Source organism: Canis lupus, chromosome 14 (assembly GCF_048164855.1).
Source record: "Canis lupus baileyi chromosome 14, mCanLup2.hap1, whole genome shotgun sequence".
In the NCBI taxonomy this organism is placed as follows: Eukaryota; Metazoa; Chordata; class Mammalia; order Carnivora; family Canidae; genus Canis; species Canis lupus.
Window position 1 is genome coordinate 63,643,875 of NC_132851.1, and position 21,723 is coordinate 63,665,597.

At 35.2% G+C, this 21,723-nt stretch overlaps 1 protein-coding gene across 4 annotated transcripts in view; it reads right to left on the reverse strand.

The window, feature by feature from the left end:
- Nucleotides 1–21,723, reverse strand: part of ADAMTS3 (ADAM metallopeptidase with thrombospondin type 1 motif 3) — a 260,554-nt gene that overhangs the window by 73,219 nt on the left and 165,612 nt on the right. The gene's annotated exons all lie outside the window — the stretch shown is intronic.

The window sequence follows — 21,723 nt, forward strand, 5'->3', positions numbered from 1 at the left end:
TTTTTAAATCTGAAGCCTATGCTCATTTGAATAATACTGATCAAACAGTTTTGACTTATTTTCAGATGAAGGTTTTTTTTTTAATTTTTATTTATTTATGATAGTCACACAGAGAGAGAGAGAGGCAGAGACATAGGCAGAGGGAGCAGGCTCCATGCACCGGGAGCCCGACGTGGGATTTGATCCAGGGTCTCCAGGATCGCGCCCTGGGCCAAAGGCAGGCGCTAAACTGCTGCGCCACCCAGGGATCCCGTTTTTTTTTTTTTTTTTAAAACAAATTGTGATTTAGTCACACTCCTCAGCAATAAAAAAAGAATCAGCTATGGATACATAACTAATACACAGAAATCAATAGCATTTCTATACACTAACAATGAAGTCCCAGAAAGAGAAATTTAAAAAACAACATTATTCATAATTGCACCAAAAAAAAAGCAAATACGTAGGAAAAAACTTAACCAAAAGAGATGAAAGACTTGTACTCTGGAAACTATACAACACTGATTAAAACAAACAAACAAACAAACAAAACAAAAAAAAACAAAAAAAAAAAAAACGGAATATAACACAAACTAATGGAAAGATACTCCACACTCACGGAATGGAAGAATTAATATTGTTAAAATGTCCATATTACCCAAAGCATTCTACAGATTCAATGCTGTTCCTATTAAAATACCAATAGCATTTTTCACAGAACTAGAGCAAATAATACTAAAATTTCTATAGGACCCCAGAAGACCCTGAATAGCCAAAGCTATCCTGAGAAAGAACAAAGCTGGAGGTATTCCATATTTCAAGATGGACTACTGAGCTGTGGCAATCAATACGGTACTGACACAAAAACAGACACATAGATCAATGGAATTGAATAGGGAACCCAGAAATAAGCCCATGCACACATGGTCAATTAGTCTATGACAAAGGAGGCAAGGATATCCAGTGGGGATAAGACAGTCTTTTTAATAAATGGTGCTGGGAAAATTGGACAGCTCCATGTAGAATAATGAAACTGGGCTACTTTCTAATACCATCCACAAAAATAAGCTCAAAATGGATTATTCTGAGACCTGAAACCATAAAAACCCTAGCAGAGGACACAGGCAGTAATTTCTCTGACATTGAACATAGTAACAGTTTTCTAGAAACAGCTCCTAAGACAAGTGAAGCAAAACAAAAACAAACTATTGGGACTACACCAAAATAAAACCTTTCCCCAGTGAGGGAAACCATCAACAGAAGAAGACAACTTACTGAATGGGAGTAGGTATTTGCAAATGATATGTCAAATAAGGGGTTAATACCCAAAATACAGAAAGGTTAATTTTATAATCCTCTCATATGCAGTCAATACATTTAAGCCATAATAATTACTGCAAACTTAGGATAAATTATGACAGAACAATATTTGATATCAAATACTATGAGAGGAATAGTGTAACTTCTAACCCAAAATAACATTATCCAAGTTAAATTTAATAACAGCATGTTTAGCATTCAAATAAAATTGTTGAGGCATTCCTAAAGTGAATTTCTACTAAAGGTACTTATTTGCTAAAAGAAAACTATTCTTAGTCTAACAAATAAAATCCACTAGAGGAAAGAAGCATTATTATATTTACATTTTATTCATATAAATACAAGCCTATAATATAGTCTCCCACATAGTACTGATCATATGGAAGCAACAAAATCGGGCATATTTTTATATCTTCTAGTTCTTTACACATATGGAATACAGGCTTTCTAAAAGATTTTATTTATTTGAGAGAGAGAGAGAGAGAATGAGAGAGCATAAGCCAGCTGAGGGGCAAAGGGAGAAAGAGAAGCAGACACCCTGATGAGCAGGGGGCCCAACGCTGACAATCCCAAGACCCTGAGATCATCACCTGAGCCCAAGTCAGACACTTAACTAAGCCACCCAGGTGCCCCTGGAATACAATAGTAACAGTTGTTTTAATACATTATTTTCTACAATTTCTGTCACTTATGAATCAGTTTTGACTGATTTTTCTCATCATTATGGGTTGCACTTTCCTATTCCTCTGCACGCTTGCTAATTTTGATCAGATGTCTGACACAGTGAATCTTACCTTGCTGGTTGCTGATGTATTCCTATTCCTGTAGATATTCTTGAGCTTTATTCTTGGATGCAAATGACCTGAAAACAGTTTGGTCATCTCAGGTGTTGCTTTTTAGATAAATTAGAAAGGACCAGTGCAGTGCTCATCGAGAGCTAATTATTCACCACTACCGAGTGAAGACCTTTCTGTGTGCTCCATCCAATGCTGGGTGAATCCTGACATGGTTTAGTCTGCATAGTTTGAACAGGCGCTATTCCCAGCCCCATGCAAGCATGGGCACTGTTACCTCTAATTCTCTCAAGGGGTTCCTTTCCAAACTTTTCAAAATTTCCTCACATATATGTGCTGATTAGGACTTGAGTAAGTACTAAAGAGAACCCCCTTCAGATCTTCAGATCTTGCATAGTTCTCTTGTCTCTTATAGTTCTGGGAACTCTGGCCACCTTCATCTCCCAGACTCTCCGCTCTGGCTTCTCCACTTAGTGTCTGAGGGCTCAACCTGGTTGTCCTTCTCTGAGATTCAGATTAAAAATCCTCTAGGCAGTAAAATGGGCTAATGCTGAGGCTCACTTTATTTGTTTCTCATATCTCAGAGATCCCTACCCTTCACTGCCAGATATCTGGTATCTTGAAGACTATTATTTCATATATTTTGTCCATTTTTGGTTGTTTAAAGCAGGAGGGTAAATCCAGTCTCCGTTGTTCCATCTTGGCCAAGAGCAGAAGAAGTTCACTTAATTTGGTTTGGCTAAGAACACACTATAGTTTAGAAACTTGGATTTATAGGCATGTTATTCTGTAACATGACTTAGAATTTTCTACAGCAATTCAGCTTTCCCTAAATAGCTTCTTATACATATTTACTTGGACTTATGGAAGTTAAGTAGTAGCAAAATGTTCAGTGTAAAAACCCTGACAACACTCTCAATTTAAAAAAAAAATCATACTTTCATAAGATATTAAATCTCCTTGAATATGTCCTTGCAACATGATATCACATGCAAAAAAAGATATATTTAAGGTTGAGCAGCATTTAGGAAATCTCAAAAAATATGTATATTCTGGGATGCCTGGGCGGCTTAGCGGTTGAGCGTCTGCTTTCAGCTCAGGGCGTGATCCCAGAGTGCCGCGATCGAGTCCCACATCGGGCTCCCTGCATGGAGCCTGCTTCTCCCTCTGCCTGTGTCTCTGTGTCTCTCATGAATAAATAAATAAATAAATAAAATCTTAAAAATATATGTGTGTATTCTGTTCACCTTACTCCGAAAACAATCTGAATTGCTTTGTTCATTAAAAGCTGGCTGAGCCAAGACTTATTGTAAATGTGCTTACAGGAAGAAGCTGTCTTTCAGAGTAGCCATCCCCCTCAAATCTGCTTGTTACTTAACACAAACATTGGAGAGAAATTTTAAAAAACTAAAACCTTAGCAAACATAGGGATCACCTTACAATCCAAAGAACACAATGTTTTAAATAGTCACTGAAAATGTTTTGCACTGAGGTTTTTTTTTTTTTTTTTAAGATTTTATTTATTTATTCATGAGAGACACAGAGAGAGAAAGGCAGAGACACAGGCAGAGGGAGAAGCAGGCCTCATGCAGGGAGCCTGGTGTGGGACTCGATCCTGGGTTTCCAGGATCAGGCCCTGGGCTGAAGGTGGTGCTAAACTGCTGAGCCACCCGGGCTGCCCTGCACTGAGTTTTGTAAAGAATTATAAACTAGTTTTTTTTTTTTTTAAATCATATTTAGGAGAAAATTGGAAGTCAACTGCAGGAAGTCATGTTTCAGAGGTGAAGGTGACAAATCCCTTAAATAAGGGTTTACTATGGGACATTTCCGCAAATCAACAAGGGCCCCTTCAAGCAGGATAAAACTGCTCACTCAAAAAAAAAAAAAAAAAAAATCATCTCATGAAAAAGGAAGTGAGGGTAGCCCAGGTGGTTCAGCGGTTTAGTGCCACCTTCGGCCTAGGGTGTGATCCTGGAGATCCGAGATTGAGTCCCGCGTCGGGCTCCCTGCATGAAGCCTGCTTCTCCCTCTGCCTGTGTCTCTGCCTCTCTCTCTCTCTGTGTCTCTCATGGATAAATAAATACAAATAATAATAAAATCTTTAAAAAAAAAGTGAGACCTTTTTGCATTTTTAGTTCAAGAAATCTAAACATCTATATGTTCAGCTCAAATCAAGGAATGGCCTATTTGATGGGTTCACACATGTAGTGAAAACATTCAACCACTGGTTGTCATTGAAGTCAATAAATACGGATATTTTCAGGCAGCCCTGGTGGCTCAGCGGTTTAGCGCTGCCTTCAGCCCAGGGCGTGATTCTGGAGACCCAGGATCCAGTCCCTGCATGGATCCTGCTTCTCCCTCTGCCTATGTCTCTGCCTCTCTTGATCTATCTCTCTCTCTCTCTCTCTCTGTCTCTGTCTCTCATGAATAAATAAATAAAATCTTTAAAAGAATACTGATATTTTCTTTAAATATCAGAAATCCAGACAAGTCTCTCTGCAGATACCCAGACAACTCTAAGCCAGTATGAGTTGATTGCATGTCAACTCATTTGGTAGTTCTGAAGATCTAGTAGATCAGTTATACAAAAAGAAGTCTCACAAATGGGAATACTAGGATTACTAGCATTCCTTTCTCTGCTCACCCCCTCTTTGCTAGATTTCCTTACTCTCCTCCTCACTTCCTTGCACCCATCTATTTCCAAACATTTCTTGAGTACCTTTTTGGCATAGAATCTGTCCTAGCTTCTGGGAATAAAAGATGAATAATCCCCAGTTCCTATCATTGAGGCAGTCACAATTTAATGGGGCGAGGGGAAGACAGATAAACATACTTTGATACAAGATAAGTACATAACAGAAGAACCAGCTGACTCTACTAGAAGAAATCTAATATTTCAACAGAGGAAATGAAATCTGGGCTGGATTTTAAGAGACTCACAGGAGTGAGACATGTGGAGAAAGAGGAAGGGCCATTCCATACAATGACCCTTGTGCAGAAGACATAAAAAGTCCTGACAAATTGGTGGAACAGAACTTCAGAAAGGATGGAACAAAAAGTAAGTGAAGATTTGTGTTGAGAAATGCGGTCATTAGGGGAGATCCTGAAGAAGCTGAAATATTTTATACACAGGTGTAGAGCTGGGTTTGCTGGGGTTAGTTCTGTATCATGCCTGCTATCCTTGCATAAATATTAATAGTGCTTCCTTCACTCTCAGATGTGGCCTCATTTGAACAACAAATCAGGCAGCCAGCTTACTTACAGGTCTCTTGGTATCAGAATGTGATTTTTAGAAGGAGTACAAAAGCTATATGATTCTCCTTTGTGCACTTACATCCAATGATAACAGAGGGGCTATAATAATAGGCCTTCCAGGTAGCGTTGCAGTGATGTTCCTTCCTAGTCGTGCAAACATGGGTGGTGAATATGAGTATTTGGCAGTCAACATCCACTCCAACCTCCTTGTGTTGTCTGCGCCTGCAGAAGTGGGAACTATGCCCCAAAGCGCTTGCAGCAAGGATTCCAGGTGGGGATTGGGTGATGCCAAGTAGCATCAGTTTTGAATTCAGTAGTGGCAGATGTGGTTGGGGAGACACTGTTGGACTGGGGCGTTCTCTAGCAGCATCCTACGTCTAGTTGCAGGCTGTGTGGAGGCTGTGAGGAAAGTGTAGAGCAGTAGGGTCAATTTGTTATCCTCAGAGAAGTCTTCATTCTTGGAGTCACCAGGTCCAGTGGCAGCTCGCTCATTCTCCCTCTCCCTGGCCCGAGCCACAACAGCGGCTGCCCGGGTGGGCCACTCCTATATCATTCTAAGAACTAGCCCTGGAGCTCAAGCCCAGCGGCCCACTCCTCCAATCCTTCCAACAATTTAATGCACACTTAATTCTTTATATTAAATCGTTTCATGCTTAAAATAGCTAGTGTGGTTTCAATTTCCTGGAACTGAACCTTGACATATATATGGTAAGTTATTTAACAAAACTGGGCCTTAAATCCACAGCCATGTAATAAGAGGGCTGGGCTATTCAGCGATCTGCAAGATCTCTCCGACCTCTAGAATTTGCATCCACAATTCTATAATTTTTTAAAGTTTGCCTAACACCTCCATTTTTCCTCTCCAGCAGCCCTCAGGAACTGCTTCCAACCTGGCCTCTAGCTTACATTTCCATATAACTATTTCACTAAGATCACTATTAATAAACTTCTAGTAGTCAGAGAATGCACCAAAAGCCATAGGATGTGTACAAGACAGCCACTCATTCATTGAACAAATATTTATTGAGCACCTATTAATGCCAGGTGCTCCTAACGAATATTTTACAAATTCTTTGGCCTAACCCAAACATTTGTTTAGACAAAACATTCCTGGAAGTATATTTTGTCTTTGTCTTGTTTGCAATTTAATAACTGTCACTCCCCCAACCTCTAAATACCCCCTTCTCCACCCTTTTCCATTCCGGGCTTCCATCAATGCTATTGCTTCTTTATAGAAACTGACCTGACAAATCAGGATTTCTTTTTCCTTCTTTATAGACCAGTGTCTCCATTTCCAGCCCATTTTGCTTTCCTTAATAGGGTGAATCATCACACATTCAACTCCACATTTTATTCTTCTCCACGCTTAGTTTTCCAGAAGTCTTTTCAGGTGGTCCTTTGATGGATCCTGTGCTCCTCACAATTGGCTGAAAATCACCCAAGATCCTTTGCTTTCATATTCCTTGGACAAACCATTCAGTTATCAAATTTTAATACCTTTTTACCTTAAGCTACATATCCCGAGTTACAGAACATTTCTACGTTGCTGTTCCAGTGTCTTCTCACTGTAATTATTTCCAAAGCATTAACTTATTTCCATATGATAATCCTTCACCAATCTTCTTGTACTTCTTCTCCAGGCAATCAAAACTCTGGCATCATTTTTACTTTGCTTGCCTCATTAGGCCATTCCCGAGTTCTGATAATTCTTGCTATACACTATTCTTAGATTTGCTATTCTTCCTGCAATTCTGCATCCAGTATCATATCCCAGGTTTTGTATTAGATTGTCTTCTCTTTCCCTATGTTCTGTCTCCACCTATCCTATATTCGGCCACTTAAATTATCTCCTTTAAATATTATCACAAGAGCTTTGGTAGAGCAAATTTCCTTTCTTTATTAAATCTAAACCTTTTGAGAGTGGCCAAATATTTCACTATACCTAAACGACATACCACTTATTGTAGTCTGGTTTCATTTTTTTTCTAGAAGAGTTAACCTAATTGTCATTACACAGACAACTCTTTTTTGCCATTTTGCTTACTTCATCAGCCTAAAATGTTGTTCATCTGAACGAAACACTATCTCAAAAAATCCTTAAAGGAATTGATCAAAGTGTTTCCTGTTCAAGAATCATTTCATATGACTCTAATCAATATATTAAGCAGTTGTAGAGGACTTCTATTAATGTTTGTAAAGCCAAAACTTTAAAACATAAAGTGTTGAAGGGTATATCCATGTTCTATATTTTTTCTCTTAACAAATATCAGAGTAAGTCCTTGGTAAAGCAAAGAACAGTCACAGATAATAAAATTCATCACAGCATAGAACTTCATATAACAGCAGACCCGAAAGCGATGTATGTACTATATAATATTTGTTATAATATAGTTGTACTCACATAAGCATATGATATATGAGGGTTATTTCACCTTTATCCTATTTACTTTGGAACTCTTCTTTATATTCACTTCATGGTACTAAAGACAGAGGAACATAAATATTCTTGAATGCAAAAAACTTTTGTGATTAAAAAAAATCTTATAATCATTGCATCCATTTTTTTTTAATGGTGAAATATGCTAAAAAGTAGTCCAATGAGCCTGGACACATTAAGAAATCAATTAATATTTGTTAAATAAATAGGTGGGTAAGACAGCAGTTAAGTTGTTGAGTTTAAAGAAAATGGGGATAGAAACAGATTAAAACCTATCAGTGTGCATAAAGTGAAAGAATGAAAAAATATAATTATTACTGAAGTTTCTGATAGGAATAGAAATGATAACACCAAAGAAAAATTGAAGACAAGTTAAATAACCAGAAGTAGGTATACAATTAAATAAATTCTATCCTGTAATACTCACAGAGATACACACTATAATATATATGATATTATAGTTCATGTACATAGATATCTGTAACATAGTGAAGCCTCATTATTCATGAATCTTTCTGTTTGTGAATTTGTTTATTCAATAAAATTTATTTGTAACCCTGAGGTCAATACTGGCACTACGTTCTCAGTCATCCGTGGACATTCACAGAGTGGCAAAAAAAATTTTCAATAAACCAGAAAAGAAAATAAAAAACAATTATGATTTATATGGGAGAAATAAATATGTCACTATTTCCAGATGACATGATTGTGTTTATAGAAATCCAAAAGAATCTGCAGACTAACTATTAGAATTTACAAATGAATTAAGCAAGTCACTGAATGCAAAGCAAAAAAAAAAAAAAAAAAAAACTCACTTGGATTTTATATATTAATGGCAAAGGATGAGAAATAAAACTTATCAGCAACTAAAAATAATACTACATAAAAGAGTATAAAAAATCAAAGTCTTAGGAAAACTGAGCTAAGATGTGCAAGACCTCTGCACCGAAAACTATAAACATTACTTAAAGATAATGAGTCACAGAGTTGGAGAAAATATTTGCAACACATATCTGACAAAGTATTCATATTCAGAATATATAAGTATTCCTACAAAACAATAAGATAGACATTCAATATTTAAAAGTGTCCTTAATCATGCATTTCACAGAGATAGTAATCTAATAGCCAATAGGTGTATATAAAGGTTCTCAACATTTTTAGACATCAGGTAAAACAAATTAAAGCCACATAAAACATACCTGCTACAAAACTTAAATTAGAAAATAAAATTTTCCCCAAATCCCAAGCATTGGATAGGATTTGGATCAATTGGAATTCTTAAACACTCCAGGTGGGAATGTCTATCAGTACACTAGTTTGTAAATCATTCAGCATTACCTACTCAAGTTGAATACACACATGCCCTAAGACACAGCAATTCTATTATATAAAAACTGAACAGAAATGGGCGCATATGTTTATGAGTATTCATAGTTATTTATAATAGCTAACACCAGAACATGGATTGGCTGGATAAACTACAGTAAATGCATATGATGGAACAGTATAGAGGAATAAAAAAGAACAAACTGCCTCAGCATGCAGCAACATGGATTATCCTTATAGAATAACGTTAATGAAACTAGACCAAAAAAAGAATAAATATTGAATGGTTCAATTTATATTATATATTTATTTTCATGGAAAAGCCAAAATATGCTATGTTGATAGAATTCAGAATGGTGATTACCTCTGCTGGGTACTGAACTAGAAGATGGTACGAGGTAAGCTTTTGGAATAGTGGAAATGTTCTATTACAACTTGTAATGGTTAGATGTGTAAACATTGAGCTGAAAACAAGATTTGTGAATTTACTGTATATATATATTATAGATCAAGACAAAACTACAAAAAATAAAACAATATTTAAACATAAATCTATTCCATCATATGTTAATGCATTGTTGGACACAAGTGTAGAAATACAACTTAGGAGAATATCATAAAAATCCCTGAAGGATGCAACAGAGCAATCTAAATTGATAGAAAATAATTTATGCAAGAGTGGCAAAAGACCTCCCACAAACACTGCCTTCTTTCTTCCCCCAAAAAGTGACTTGATAACAAAATACTTTAAATCCAGCTACAAAATGTAGTCCCTAGGGGGTGGAATGTCTGATGAACGCAAGCCTAGCAGAATACATAGGACGTCTGCCAGAGTTTTGTCAAAGAATGCCTATGAAATCACTCTCCACAAGGTCTCCCCTCTATATTCTTGACATGAGATAAACCGCTTTAGTATTTATGTATATTAGACATTCCTTTAGTATTCCGTATAGGTTTTTAAATAAAACCAGTTGGTACTTTAGATACCTTAAGAAAAAAAAGTTTCTCTGCAGCGTACTTGTGTGCTAATCACCTAATTTTTGGGTCTCCACCTAGATATTTTCTTGAAGGCAGTCTGCAATGGGCCTAGAATCTGCATTTCAAGAAGCACACAGGAGACCCTGAATCAAGTGGTTTAGGTTACCCATTTGTGACATACTTCCCTATGCTACTGTATCAACTATTCATTTTAAGTTCATTTGCTTATTTTAAAAATATAGTGTCTTTTCTCTATGTCATCTTAGTTTGGATGATAGAATTTAGTACAATAAGCAATACACTATGTCCTTATCTTTCAAAAATATCATAAATCTTTTATCTGCTATTTAGATTTTATCTTTCTCAGTCACATCAGTGTAACAACATTAACTTATTAAATAATCCTAGAAGGAAAGTAATTGAAGTAATGTCTTTCCATATTATTTAATAATTATATGCATAGAACAATTTTTCACCATGTAAAATATTAATTTTTTATTAGTAAGAGAGGTAATTCAGACTTGGACCAGGGCTATATAAATCTGCCAACACATACATTCAGGGTTAATGGAATTCAACCATTTAAAAGACCAACGTGTACTGGTCTCCAAAATATTGGAGAAAAATTATAAAGCGAATTTACCTGGGCTGAATCAAAGACAGGTATGTGAGGCTTTCCAAAATAAACAAAAAGAAAAGAAAAAGAGAAAACAGCAGGAAACAAAGAATAATCTGACAAAGACTGAAGAGACTAGAGAGGAATAAATAACCTGCAATTTAAATTGGGTTTTTAAATTTCAGGCAGAAATTCAAGTTGTTTTAAGTGAGAGAGCAAAAGGTCCTATCATGTAGGGAACATGTTAGAAAGTAGAGGTACAACAGTCAACAAAATTAATTTTTACTGCTGATAAAATAATTTCTTAAATAAATAAGAAAAAAAACAAAATAAAACAGTGAACCAGATTAGTATTATTTATATTATGAATCTTAGAAAATCCCCTTGACTTTTTTGCTTCTGAACCAATATGAAAAGGAGAGACCTACCCTAGACCTCAAGGTATTATTGTGCAAATAATGAATGAAGATTAATGAATTGTTTTGTTTCTCAAAATACAGTACATAGTTATTCAGACTCTTGTGTTTTCCATTTATACTAATTAAATTATATGAGTTAATATCTTAATAACATGTATCATGAGCATGAAAAAATAAGCGAATGCTATAGTGAAACTCTACTATGGGGAAAAAGCCATATGAAAAAAATATATGCTGGGCACCTGGGTTACTCAGTCAGTTAACTGGCTGCCTTGGGCTCAGGTCAGGATCTCAGGGTCCTGTTTGGAGGGGAGATGCCTCTCCCTCTCCCCCAGCTCATGCTCTCCCCCCCACCTCTCTCTCAAATAAATAAAATCTTAAAAAAAAAAAAAAGAAAAACTATATACTTAATTGCTAAATCTTTCAGTGAATGAACACAATTACATCCCCCTCCCACTGAACTCCCACTGATACTAGACACTGTTTGAATTTGAAGGTGCTAAAAACACTAAGACCTTGTTTGGTTCAGCAATAGCATTTTTAAGGATATCCCAGCAATGCTAATGAAATGCATACTACCTAACAAGCACTTAAAATGCTAAAAGAATGAATACATCTAATTATTAGTAATCCTATCAATGCTCATGCACATCACCACTTCACTGTAACAAATACACTGTCAATGAATTATCATCATGGGTAAAAACAAAACAATCTTTTAGCTTTGAGAAACTCACAAAATTAGGAAGCCACACTGAAAGACTGAGTATTATCATCATTAGTATTAATTTGTATGTAATTAATGACTACTTTTTATTACAAAATTATAAGGAGAATTATTCTAAGGGGAGGAAGACAGAAAACGAAGCAAATTATTATCTTAACTTCCAATGTGGAAAAGGCAATTGCAGCTTGCTGATCTCACCAGGTTATTTACATTGGATGATGGCAGTCCTAATTTTTCCAATACTTTTTTTTTTTTACCGGGGTAAGACTGTATAGTTATAGAATCACTCTGACTGCCTTGATGGCCTTTGCTTTTATTTATCCCTGCATAATTTCTGTGCATGATACAATCTCATGACAATGGCTCATACTATCAACGTATCTTTTCCCTTGAATTCCCTACTCTCTGGTAGTGACCAGTACTGTAACCATGATGTTGTTTAAATCAAGCAATGCTGTAGCCTGCTGAAAAGGATATACACAATCTGAAAGGCCATGGTCTCATAAGATTGTACAGGAGTTAACAAATATCAAAAGGAAACTTCTTTTTAGAGACTTTTTTTCCCTAATTTTTGACCGCCTGACACAGCAAAAATTTTGTACAAATACAATTACCTGCTTGACTTTCTTCATGTAAGTAAAGGGAGACTGAGTAATGTTTTTGTTGAAATTTAGCTTTACCCAAATGAACATGTATTACCAAAGAAGAATACTAGTGGTTTTCTGTATTATGAAATACAGACACACAAACACACACACACACTCCAAAATAAAAGAATGTAAAATATTTACATTTGCTTATTGGCACCTCCTAGACTATCACACCTAAGATATTTTCTTCTGTTGTTTTATACTAATATAATTGAAATATTCTTTCAAAAATATTTTTAAAATATAAATACTAACAAATATCTCTATTTTCCCTCTGTAGTATAAAACAAGCATATGCGATAAAAGAATTTTCTTCAAAATTGCAATTTTATTCTTCCTTATTTAATATACATCTCATTAACCACAAAACTAATACTGTATAGTCTAGGCACCATTGTAACAGTTTTAATATATTAAATAATCTTCACAGGAACCTAATGAAACATTACTGTCTCCATTTTAGAGATGAGTAAAATGAACCACAGATACAGCGAGTTGCCTAGAATAACAGAATTAGGGAGAAACGCTGGTGTTTGAACTCAAACTGGAGTCTGGCTCCAGAATCCATCCTCTTACTGTGCTATCCTACTTTTCCGAGCGATTCAGTTTGAACTTGTGCAGGTCAAACAGTAGCAACAACAATATACGGAATATAAAACTTCTCAAAAAATCTGGAACATATTACATTAAAATGGTGGCTATGCTTTAATATTTTCAAAACCATTATTTTACAAAGATTTACCCATCATAATAAAACATGAGCAAAGACATGAAAGGTCAAGGAACATAGCAGTCATCAAGCACAGTGATGTATGAATAAATATAAGGAATCAATAAACATGAAGAAGTCAAATTCAAAACACAGATCCATACGTTCATGCACACATATAAGAAAAAGAGTGAAAGAAAGGATATATAGTAGAAAAGAATTTCTTTTCATAGGTGAACTTATCCATAGCTGTTGATGATACAAATCAGAGAGAAAAGTATATAATGTATGAAGATATTTTGTTACTGCTACAAGAGAAAATATAAAGCTATGAAACAGTAAAAAAGAATGTCTTTCTTAAATTGTTTATTTCTTTTTAAAATGCTTTTATTTTTTAAATTTTAAGTAGACTCTATGCCCAACATGGGGCTTAAACTCAACAACTCGGAAATTCAAAGTCCCAGCTCTGTGGACTGAGCTAGCCAGCAGCCCCCTAAATTGTTTTTTTTTTTTCCCCAGATTTTAAGTACTATAATAACTAGAAAAAAATTAGTATGCTACCCAGAAGAAAATAAGTGGACAAAAAAGGCAGACTTATGTGCGAATTCTCAACAATCTTATTTAATATGTGTATAAGACTATATACTACCTCTAAGAAGCTTTTCTTTTAAAAAAAAAAAAGATTTTATTTATTTATTCATGGGACACACACACACACACAGAGGCAGAGACATAGGCAGAGGGAGGAGGGAGAAGCAGGCCCCATGCAGGGAGCCCGACATAGGACTCCATACTGGGTCTCCAGGATCACGCCCTGGGCTGCAGGCAGCGCTAAACCGCTGGGCCACCGGGGCTGCCAAGAAGCTTTTTAAAAACAACAACTTTACTCCCTTTCACTATTTTTTATATTCCCCAAATGAATGAGACCATATAATGTTATTCATTTGGGGAATATAAAAAAATAGTGAAAGGGAATAAAGGGGAAAGGAGAAAAAATGAGCGGGAAATATCAGAAAGGGAGACAGAACATGAAAGACTCCTAACTCTGGGAAACGAACTAGGGGTGGTGGAAGGGGAGGTGGGTGGGGGTGGGGGTGACTGGGCACTTGACGGAATGAGCACTGGGTGTTATTCTATATGTTGGCAAACTGAACACCAATAAAAAACAAATTTATATAAAAAATAAAAACAACAACAACAAAACTACAGTAGCATTTTTAAAAAGATTTTATTTATTTATTTATTTGACACAGAGAGAGAGAGAGAGAGAGAGCACAAGCAAGGGGAGTGGCAGGGAGAGGGAGAAGCAGGCTCCCTGCTGAGCAGAGAGCCCGATGCAATGTGATGTGGGGCTCAATCCCAGGACCTGGGTCATGACCTGAGCCAAAGGCAGATGTCTAACCGACTGGGCCCTCCAAGCACCCCACAATAGCACTTTATAAATAGATCTACCTTGCTCTTTCTACATGTACTTAAGTTTCTATTTGTTTTGCCTCCCCTACTAATTCTGTAAACTTGCATTCCCCACACCTATACAATATAAGGCCTGGCACATAAATATAAGGCATTCAGTAAATGATGATTGAGGAATTTTAGACTTGTGGGAGCAATAAAAATTAAGGACAATACTGTCTTCTGCCACATATGAACAAAATGGTCTCAGAGGCTAATATCTACTAGATATGATCTCATGATTGCATAAAGATACACCTAGCTGTGTGGTCATAAGGATAGCAGGTTATTGGGTAGAGAAATGAGAAACATTTTAGCATGGCTGGAACCCGCTCAAATTCCAACTTCCTTGTATTGCTGGTAAATATTTTACTTATACCTGACAAACTCTTTTTAGAAACCTTTCCCACATCACAATGTCATTCATGCCTCCCGACGAGTCGTTATGCCTACCTTTCTTATATGTGTAACAGAGCTATGTTATAGTAGTATTTGTGACTATTCTATTTGGCTGCATTGGAAACTGTCTGAAGGCAAGTAAACATCAGGATTACTGCGCACAGTCTTGCAGGCTGTGTACTGTACAAGGGCATCCCATCTAAAGAGATGCTGTAAACGTCATGGTATCATAGATTGGTATATATTTATCATCAATTCTGGTGTGTGACAAGAAAGTTTCTTGAAGAGGAAGTCCTTTATTTTCTAATTCAAAGTTTCTAGAACATAGAAGGTACTCAAAAAACATTTATTCAAAAACTGAATCAATAACTAATGAACAAAAAATTAATATGCTAAATATTGGTTTTATCTTTTAAATGGATGTGTAAGGAAAAACAAATTCAATATAACAGATAACAGATTCAGGTGTGAAAAAGTGAAAGCTATTGTGGCAATAAATACTCATGAATTTTATGGTCTGAAGACATGTAAAGCAAATTCTCTAAAGTGAGTATCTTAAGTTCTGTCATTCCACCTCAACAGTAATAGTACCAACATGGGAACCTGGGTTTAGGAATTTTCTCCTCTGTCTTTCATTATTCTTATAAACTTTCAAGTCACAAAGCAAGATGAGCACTCCTATTTAGGTTTAAATACATGTTTTTACTTTCAGATCTTGAAGGGCACAATATCCAAGAGATCCGTAAACAGGACAGGAGGCATTAACAAAACAACATGACAAAATGGCTTGTATTTCTTGGCTCTCTACTCTTTCATTTAATCATTATTTTCTCACTACTTGTCGTGTATAAATGCTATGTTGAGTACTAGCATTCTTTAGTCAGATTAATGTCACCAAACTTCTTCCTTAGCAAGATTACAGCTTTCCACTATTTTGATATTTACTCTTGGGTTAGGATAGAGGATACTACTAATGTGGATGATGTGAAATTTTTAATTTTAACCCACGTTGCCAGGGGTATAATAAAATTAAATCCACGTTTCAGGTAGTTGGTGCTCTGAATGAGGGGTATACTCAGATTTCCCAGGTTATGCTCCTTAGAGTTCCTGTTAGTAAACTGTCTTTAAATGTAGATTATGCATATTATGTAAATGCATGTATATTATGCATTTAAATTTATAACATACATATATTGTGAATCTCAGCAGGGAAAAACAAATAGGTTAGAATTTCCAAAAGTGATGAATGGCATCAAGCCACAAATTTGGGAAACATCGAGGGAGATAAATAGAAAGAAAACCAGACCAAGGAAATAAAATCCAAAGACAAAAGGAAAATTGTAGGATCAATCATGAAGAAAAAGAAATATCACTTTCAAGGACACAACAATATGACTGGCAACTTGACTTCCCAATAGAGATGATGACAGTCAAAAGGCAGTAGAAACATATTTTTAAAGCACTAAAAAAGACATATTCCATTAAAATAACCTTCAAGAGTAGGGAAAAATAAAGTTATTCTCAGCAATGCCAGAAGCTGAGAGAGAGGAATGGAATGGATTCTCCTTTGGAACCCCCAGAAGGAACCAATCCTACTGACAGCTAGCCTATAGACTGCATAAGAATAGATCTCTGTGTTTTTAGACCTCCAGTTTGTAGTACTTTTTATGGAAGCCCTAAGAAGCTAATACAATTACATTAAGTGGAAACTGAATATGTATTTTAATTGAAAAACAAAGACTGTCATATTACATGAGAAAAACAAAATTTAAAAAGTGGCAGTATGGGACACCTGGATGGCTCAGTTAGTTAAGCATCTGACTCTTGATTTTGGTGAGCCATGATCTCAGGGTTGTGAGACTGAGCCCCACATTAAGATTCTCTCTCTCCCTCTCCGTCTGCCAGCCCCTCGAAGCAGCAACATGGGGCTTACAAGAGGCATACCTTAAGTACTAAGAAAGGTTAAAAATGAAAGGATGGATAAGGTGCACCAAGAAAACACTGAAGAAAGTAAAGATGTAGCTCTACTAGTATCAGGTAAGCTAGACTTTAAGGCAAGGAGCTTAACAAAAAATAAAATCATAAGATTTTAAAAATTCAATCCATTGGGAAGAACTAGCAATTAAAAAATACATAACAATTTTAAATGTACATGCAACTGATTATATAGCTTAATAACACTTAAAGCAAAAATTGACAGAACCGGGCGGCCTGGGTGGCTCAGCAGTTTAGCACTGCCTTCAGCCCAGGGCGTGATCCTGGAGACCTGGGATCGAGTCCCACGTCAGTCTCCCTGCATGGAGCCTGCTTCTCTCTCTGCCTGTGTCTCTGCCTCTCTCTCTCTCTCTGTGTCTCTCATGAATAAATAAATAAAATCTTAAAAAAAAAAATTGACAGAACCAATTTAGTTGGTAATTTTAACACAACTAACACTAACTGAAGAACAGATCTACAAAAACTGTACGTTTCTAGATGACACGAATAACACAATTAACAAAACTGACTTGGTAACAAACAGCACTATATCCAACAATGACAGAACTCACATTCTTTTCAAGTGATCAAGGAACTTTTGTCTATTGCTGAACCTTAACAGGGCCTTAAAGTAAGTCTGAACAGATTCCAGAGAACTGAAATCATTCAGTGTCATCCCACTACAATGGAATTAAGCAAGAAATCAAAAGCAAAATGACAACTAGAAATCTCCAAACATGGAAAGTAAACAATATAATCATAAACCATGTTGTGAAGAAGACATCACAGTGGAAGCCTAGAAAATATTTTGAACTAAATTACAGCATATTAGAATTTGTGGGATGCACATAAAGCTCTACTTACAGGGAAAATTTATAAGCTTGAATGCCTAAATTGGAGTGTGAAAAAAGAGTAAATATCAACTTTCTAAATATTCATCTCAAGAAGTTAGAATAGGAAAAACAAATCAAGTCATTAAACTAGATAAAGTAACAGAAAAGCAGAAAAAAATAGAAACAAACACACAATAGGAAAAAAATCAACACAGCCAAAAATTAAATCTGTGGAAAGAATGATGTATTAGACTTCTACAAAGATCTATCAGAGAGAGACAAGATACAAATCCCAAATATAAGAAATGAAAAACAGAATTCCATTATAGATCCCTTAAAAATCTGTAAGAATAAGATGAGATAAAAATTTTATGCCAATAAACTTTATAAGAAATAAACAAATACCTTGAACAATACATGTTATTAAAAATGATACACAAAGAAATAGAAAATGTGAATTGTACTATATCTAAAAGAAAATTGAATATGTCAGTAAAACCTATCCTGAAACTGAAAGGATTCTATGGGCAAACTATGAAAATTAATAACTGAAGTTAGCAAGAAAGATGAATGTAAAGTCAATATAAAAATCATTTTTCTACATGCAAGAAACACACCAAATTTTTTTAAGATGGAATTCACAATGGTATCAAAAAATATCAGATGACCAGGAATATATCTAACAAAAGATATGCAATACTTCTATACTGAAAAGAATAAAATGGTATTGAGAGAAAATAAGAAGACCTAAATAAGTACAATGATTAACTGTGTTCATAGCTTCGAGGATTCATTATTATAAAGATGTCAATTCTCCCCAAATTAATTTTTAAATTAAGCACAATCCCAATAAAAATATCAATATGGTTGTTTTGTGTGTGAAAGCTAGGAAAAAATTTAAAATTACAGGACAATACAAAGGGTCAAACCAGCCATGGTAATCTTTAAAAAGTAGCACAGATTTGAAAAACTTACACCATCACATATAAAAATCTTTTGGAAAGTTAAACCAGTTAAAACAGCAGAACACTGAAGCAAAGACTGACAAAGAGGCCAACGGAAGAGAAGAGATTCCAGAACAGACCCACCGACCTGTGATCACCCAAAATACAAGACAGCACTACCATGAAATGAGAACGAATGGCATTTCTGTAAATGTTGCTAGGTCAACTGGACATCCATATGGGGACAAAAAGGAATCTTGAACTATACCTCATAATAATAAAAGCACAAAAGCAAAAGTAGATGGTTTCAAATCGAAATATGAAAGAAAAAAACAGGAGAGCATTTAAATGAAAACAGAGACCAACTTCAGGACTTTAAGAGACAAAAATTCTTTAAGAGACCCTGAAAACCCTATGTCAACTACATGTAATATATGTAAAATGGTGTTTCATATAAAAACATAAAACTATACTTAAGACTCCATGTTAACTATAGGAAAATTTGTCTACATTTGATTTTAAGACCTGTTCATCAAAAAACTCCAAGAAAGTAAGAAGTAAGCCAAAATGTGAGAAAAAGATACTTGTTTCATATATATATATTTATATATATATATAAAATATATAATATATAAATATTATATAATATATATACTCACACACACACACGTGCATAAAGAACTCCTATTCTACAAATCAATAACAAAAGAACACACTCTAATAGAAAAATAGAAAAAACACTTAGGCAATTAACCAAAGAGGATATTTAAATGACCAATAAACATATGATAAGATGCTTGGCCTTAACTGTCACCAAGGAAATGTTAATAAACAGAATGAGATATCACCACACACCTCCGGAATGTCTAAAATTAAAATAATAACAATAATAACAATAACAGAAACAACAGCAATACAAAGTGTTGATGAGGATGTGGAACCAGTAGATTTCTTAAATACTTTCTCTTAATAACATATACTGATAAAGCCACTCTGAAAACTGGAACTATCTACTAAAGTTGAATATATGACACAGAAACTTCACTCCTACATATATACCCATTGGAAATATATGTGTATGTGCACCAAAACTATGCACAAGATGTTTGTAACAGCCCTATTTACAATAGCCAAAAATGGAAACAACTCAGTCCATTAACAATAAGATGGATAAAGATTGTGGCATGCCCATGCAATGGAGAATTATACAGTGATGAAGTATAGCTACATACATATGGATGAATTTCAAAAAATTTTTGAGTAAAAGAAACTAGACGCAAAAAACCACATACCATATACTTTTGTTTATTAAAAGTTCAAAATCAGGCAAGACTCAGTTATGGTGTTTGAAGTCAAAATAGTAGTGTGAGAAGCTGGGGTGCTGACAATGCCATTAATCAAATATAAATTGTAATACATTCATGAAAAGAGTAATGATTCCACAACTTAATGAAGAACGTTATAGAATATGCATAGTGCCTATTCCTTCTTTTCCTCAGACAAAATGTGGTAAAAAGAATCTAAAAAAACAAAAGTTTTCATAGCCTATGGCTATATTGGCAATACATATATATATTATATATATAATATATATATGAAGTGCATACTTTGTAAGTTATCCTGCATTTTTTTTTCATTTTGACAAAATTAAAAACATGTATTTATTTAATTAAATATTTATTTAATTAACCTTTTGGTCTATTGCATGTTCGGAAATAGTTCTCTCTCTCTCCCTCTTTCTTTCTTTTTTTTTTTTGGGGTATAGAATTCCCTATTATTATTTTCCTGCTATGCTTTGAATCATCCAAACCAAAAGTTGTTTTTAGCATTAAGCAGCTAACCCAGAAGGCAAAGAAAACCAGTCACAAGAGATTATCTCCTTCAGGACTGTACTAGAATTATTACACATATGAATTATTTAAAAATTGGATAATTTTATGTGGCAAAAGGAAGAAGAAAGTTATAAATAGAAAAGAGCAAAAGATGTCACTAATTATTAACTAGGCAATATGAAAATAAACGCTTCCATAAATAGATTTTTATATTTTTTCCTTACACTAAATTTTCTTCCACTTCTGTTTCTTCCATCCTGTTCACATCGGTGGATTATTTATTGCCATTTCAGTTATATATTTCAAGAGAATGAGGTGACTGATTATATTTTTGCATAGTTGCTTGGTTTAAAATGCTGCGAAAGGAATTTATTTTTAAACCTGAAAACTGTTACTATGACATCAAAAAAAAAAATGACAATAGAAATGACTAGCAGAGAAATACCCTAAACAACACCTTTAGTTCTAGTGATTATAATTATTTAAGATCTCTTGCCCTTGATCCAAGCAATTACTAGTTTTAAGTGAGAATAGATGCTTCTAGAAACCCCGAGAGCTACTACCTGAGCGTTATCGTTCTAGTTCTACATGAATGTCTTAAACGCTTCCCACACCTCACACATTACTACACGAAAGGAGATCCTGGTTTATAGTGGCAGTTCTGAGCCAGTAGCTCTGAAATGTTTCCTCCCACTAACAGTTCCTTATCTAGACCTTCCAGGCTATCTATTTTATTACCAATTCTCCCCATTTCTTTCACTTCTAGCATTATCTCACTCTTCAGTCTCTGCCTGCCCCACAAATCCGCCTCCGGCAACCTTGATTAATTCTCTTGTTTTATCCCCGTGAATTAGCAAAAAGGCCCAGCAAGCTTGCTTTTACCGTAGGAATTGCCCCAAGCAGCTAACGCACTTCTGAGGATTCAGTCCATCTCGTGTGACCAATATTTTTTTGAGGGCCTACTACGTGTCCGGCATTCTGCCAGGTGCTAAAAAGAAAACGATGAGTAAAACAGACTCTTGGCCCTTGGAGAGCTTTGATGGAAAAGACAGAGCTGAAACAAGAAAATGCACAGA